Below are 5,325 nucleotides of genomic sequence, written 5' to 3'. Positions count from 1 at the left end.
TAGAAATTTCTTGGGTTAATTGGGCTGTCAGTGGATGGGTGCTGACTGCACACAGGAATTGCCTAAAGGACACTGTAAGAGTACTGGCATTTAGTTACCCAGGGACCTTTTCAGGGTTGGAGGGTGAGGTGTCTCTTGTGTATGTACTGCAGGTCATCTGAGCAGTGATCGTACATGGGGTAAGGAAAAAGAACCTACTTTTCCCCTATTTATGTCTTAGTCTTGAAAATAAGATTGCCAATGCATGGATTCAGCTTGACTTGACTGCAGCTACCTCGAGTCTTAATTGCCCCATAATTTCCCCTATGTTTTCGATGCAAACTTTCCCAGCATACTGTATGAGGTGTGAGCCAAGAATCTGGTGAATGCCTACATTATCACCACAAGACACATCCACTAACTCTCCCTCACCCCGCCTCCCTTCACACACTCTCGTTGCAGTGTCCTCACCGCTTTCCGAAACAGCTCTGGAATCCTCTTTCCTGAGTGACTTGTGTTGTACTGTCATAGCTGCCTTGACGTCCTGAGTTGATTTGAAGAGTGTCCTTCTCGTGTTTGCTTCGACGCTGAGGAGAGGCCAGGAGTCACACAGCACCAGATCTGCTGAATAAAGTGTATGAGGACACAGCATCGTGCTTTTCCTTTTCACTGGGTGGCACCTGGAAGCAGCATTCACCATATTTTTTGTCACACCTCATAAGACAAAACTGTTAGAGAGGTATGGGGAACTTTACTACTGGACCTGGTACCAGGAAAGCCCCTGACCCTTTGATATTAGCTTACCATGAACTGGTTTAGATGAAGTCACTTTGTCTTCACCGATACACGTCCCCTCTTTGTGATCCAAATCGAAGAGATCCACTTGGTCTTCTGCTACCAAGGCCCATGCTTCTGCAAGGAAACTGCACTCTGCACAGTCCTGGATTGTCTGCCTATTGTCAGTCTCAGGGCACATGGGGGTCTGTTGTCATACACTGGGATCAGTGTGTTCCAGAACAGCCAAAAATGCACAAAATTGGGACACAGCATCAACACATTTGCCTGAGATTATTTTTGCACACTATATAAGCAAGTGATCCAACCAGGACATTATCATGGTGGTGATCTTTGTGCAGCGTTATCTTTCTTTTATTTCTGCCCTGAAGTACGTCCTTTCCGTGTCTCAGGAGAGAGTAACGCCATGCACAGTGGCACAGGCCCGCAGTCCCTCCTGGGATGGCGGGGGCAGGACGATTGCTTGAGGCCACGTTGGGTAAGATACTGCAGCCCCGCCTTTAAAAGAAATCCCTTGTGGAAGAGATTAGCATTATAATAGCGAGCTGGTAAGGGCACTGCATGAAATTTTCAAACATAATTTCATATACTTTCAGAGCCATCGAAGAATACAAATTGTTAGAAATGTCTCATAATATGCTTTTTAAGGGGAAGTGGCAAAAAGTACAGAAAAAAACTATCATTTTTCTCTGCCATTCCAGTCCTACCATCTGGCTTTTGTGTGATTTTCCTGAGCAATGTAAGTCTCTTCACAATTCCCTTGCCTCTGACCTAGTCCTCGCCTCCTACCTCTTCATCACTCACACTCCCCCAGACACATCTTCCTAGTGAGCAATCTTCCCGCCCGCCTGCAAAGCAGTCATTCGTGCTAAGTGCCTAAAATATAAATTCTAACCCGTGATGCGCATTCAAGTCCCTCTCAAGTCTAGACCCAGCCTCGGTAGCAGTCCTGAGCCCACCGCTCCTGAGTACACACCGCATGCTCTCTGCCAGCCATCCTATCCACTTCTCAGAGCAACTGTGCATTTTCTCCGGACGGTCCTTCCGCCTAATGCCCGGCGTGGTCTCTGCGTGGTTAATGATCTCGTTTCCCTCTGAAGCTGTCCCTGCATCCTACACTGCTCCTCACTCCCCGATGCTTCCACGGGACTCCATGTGCAGTAGTAACTACTGGTTCCTGACGCTGACCGTGTATCAGGCACTGTGCCTAGCTAAGCATTTCACAGACGTGACCTCACTGAATCTTCCGGCAGCCCTATGAGGTCATGTGGCATTTTCAAGTTGTCTTCATGCATTGTTTTCATGTCTGTCTGCTATTAGAAGGGGCCAGTCTTGTGCATCTTATCTGAATCACTTCCTACTGTAAAATATGATCAAATCAGTAGCTCAACAAGTGTTTGTTGGAGTGAAAAAGATAAATACAGTAGAGCACTTTAAAAAGTAGCTTGTCAGAGAGGACCGGTTTTTCACACTTCCACACAGCCAGACGCTGGGAATATACTAACATCCTCGCCCAGGTCTCCCTCTCGTTGCCTCTGGCCGTGCTGTCTGAAGTCCCAAGGCTCTCAAGAATCCCTTCCCCCTGTTTTTAATTCTTACTGGTCCAAACTGGATTACACTTTTTCTTGCCTCTTATTTGTTGCACCCCTCTACTTTTAGATAATCTCCTCTGTACTACCACATGTCTTGGAAGAGACCCATTGGTCTAAAATACCAGTCTTAGCATATATTTCCCATGCTCAAGAAAGAGACATTTTCTAGAAGGAATCCTTTCTCCTCAGCCTGAGTTTCAGAAATCGCCACAATCTGGCTCCAACTTAATCTCGCACTACATTAGAACCCTGTGGTCCAGTCTAGAAGAGCCACATTGTCACCACTGTGCCTTTGTTCGTTAACGTGGTCCCCCTCGCACTCCTCTTTCTCTACGGTGTCCCTAAAAACTGCCTTCCTGAGGCTTTCCTGGAACACACCAGCCATAAATGACCTCCTTTTCTCCCTGCATGCTTATTCCACTGACAGAGTGTTTAGGAGAGACATTTTGAAATGTTTGAATTATCTCCCATATTCCAACAGGAATTAGCCCTTGGAGACATCAAGTTCAACTTTTCATAACTGCTCACCTTAAAAAGGATCCAGTGCAATTAAATTTAAACTGAGTTGGATGGGAGTGTGTACGCTTTGGTATTTTGTAAATCTTCCCTAATGATTCTAAAGTGAGAACAGGGTTTCCATGATAGGGCCTAATGTTATAAATATACAACTTTGAGGGGGGGAAAGCTGCCACCACAATAAGCCACTCCTATGGTGAATCTATTCTGAATCATTTATCAGATTACAAGTCTGGGTGAAGATCTGGACACCAGAGCAAGATACATAAATGCAGCATTGAGGGTAGTAGAGAAAAGTTTACAAAGGGAAGCAAAGGACAGTCACTGAGTTTAACACATATTTTACCAATCAACAAATTATTAGAATCCTTGGAGGAGTTCATAAGCTGGAGCTGGTCAAGGAGGAAATGGGTCATCATGATCAATTTCATTCCAAAAATATGAAATTCTAACTAGAAGGATATTTTATATAAACAGTATTTTGCTATGATCTTAGCATGAAAGTCAAGATAGAACAATATAACACCCTAGTGAGGTCAGCATAATTTCTAGGTCAGCACGAATTACCAAGTGGCCAAAACTCAATGTCCAATTACTAGTTCTATATAATGATTTAATTAAGGATGTCATTATAAGGAAGCAGCATGGGATTCTAATATTTACAAAATATGTATTTTAAGGCTTTCTTCCTGATCACCCCACACCTTTCTCAGAAATCAAATATGTCCACATCCTGTTTTAAATGTTGTTGCTACCATACTTCTTAATATTTTTTTTTTATATTGTGGTGTTTCAGGGCTCATTTTTTATCTATTAGTTCTAAGCTCCTTAAGATAAACAGTATTGTAGCACTGTGTTCATCTTTATATTCCCCATAAAAACCCTTCTTCAATTTAGAACAATTTAGTTTTACTTATTTGTGTTAGGCTGTATCAGATATAAGTATCAGATAAAAGCTTGACTACAAATAATAGTAGGCTCTGTCATGGTGGTTTAAACTGTGAGTTTCTCTTATGTAACAAGAAGCCCAGATATAAGTAGTGTGATGGTAGGAAGCCAGTAGGAATACATATTTTTTTTCCTCTTTCTGCTTCTGTCATCCTTAATGCCCGGCTTGTAACCTCATGTTCACTGGCTGCTACACCTCTAGGCATTGCCTATGTTGCAAACAAGGAGACAAATTCAAAAGATCAAAAGGAACATTCCAGCTCAGTTTATCCTTTTTAAAAGCTATCCTGGAATCTCAGCCAGTAGCAGCTCATTGATCAGATCTAGACACATTTTTATCCCTGGACCAATACTAGGAAATGGCTAAGGAGACAGGAATTAGGGATAAAAGTTGAGTCAGCCAGAAATGTTGTACCACAAGGTTTGATTATAATTAGAATTGAAAAGAATATTAAAAATTATTTGGCATGCATACTGAGACCTGACCTGAGAAAACCATGGCTTGTAAATGTCTGAAATCCATAGGCAGGTAATGCTGGAACAGAGTCTAGACAAAGATCCAGCTATTAAAAGTCCTAGGCCATTGTGCATTCCATATATCCGTACATGAACCATTAGGAGGACTTACTTTAGAAACTACAAGTCATTTCCAGAGGCAGGATTTAAAATATTGGAACTTTGCTTTAGCTGTCTCCAAAATAACTTTCTGAGTAACAAATGGGAAAATAGACAAAACAGTACTTCCTTAACTTGAAAAATGACAAAATAGACTATTCAAAATTTCCATAGAACATGTCGTTCATCAGTTATCCTCTTGTTATTTTAATGTGAAAGACTTTTTATAAATCCTAGTGCAGAACAAATTCAATACACAATGAAAACCCTGAAGTGTTCAAGTTCACGGGGGGCATAAGCTAAAAGGGTGTATCTCTCTCTCCCTGGCTCATCCCCTTTCTATGTGCTTCCTGGTCCACGATGTGAGCAGTCCTCCCCTGCCAGACCCTTCCACCAGCCTGTTCTTGCCTCAGGTGACTGCACTGAGTTCTGTAAAAACTGAACCACAAGAAACCTCTCCCCTTTAAGTTATGGGTGTTAGGTGTTTTGCCCTTGTGAGGAGAAAGTGACCAAGACAGATTTTGGTATCAGGTAAGTGGGATCATTACCATAATGTACCTGACTTTGTGGTTTAGGAGCCTCTGGAACTGGTTTACAGAAGATATTTGGAAAGGTTTGGAGATGCTGACTAACGAAGCCTTAGGATCTGTGAGCAAAGCTTGATGGGACATTACGGTTGGAGCTCAGAAGGCCAGAATGCAAACAGAAATGCAGAGAGTAAAGACCAGGCTTAGGAAGTTTCAGTTGGAAACAAGGACTCCACTGACAGTTGGATGTGAGACTCTGTGTTATTCTCTGGCAGAAAATTGTCTATATTTTGCCCATGTCCTGAGACTTTGTGGAAGGTGGATAGAAATGGCAGTGGATTAATCTAGGAGAG

The 5,325-nt window shown here is 42.6% G+C and overlaps 1 long non-coding RNA gene across 1 annotated transcript; it reads right to left on the bottom strand.

The window, feature by feature from the left end:
• Positions 1-377: 377 nt before the first annotated feature.
• On the bottom strand, positions 378-1,906 carry LOC106148196. The gene is made up of 3 exons (XR_001233414.1): positions 1,751-1,906; positions 784-974; positions 378-659 (listed from the first exon to the last, which is right to left on the bottom strand). It is a non-coding gene; the product is annotated as an uncharacterized LOC106148196 (long non-coding RNA).
• Between the last annotated feature and the right edge of the window lie 3,419 nt (positions 1,907-5,325).

Source organism: Chinchilla lanigera, unplaced genomic scaffold, assembly GCF_000276665.1.
Source record: "Chinchilla lanigera isolate Chin_1 unplaced genomic scaffold, ChiLan1.0 scaffold00016, whole genome shotgun sequence".
In the NCBI taxonomy this organism is placed as follows: Eukaryota; Metazoa; Chordata; class Mammalia; order Rodentia; family Chinchillidae; genus Chinchilla; species Chinchilla lanigera.
The sequence above is the reverse complement of the archived record's forward strand: the minus strand, read 5'-3'. Positions and strand labels throughout refer to the sequence as shown.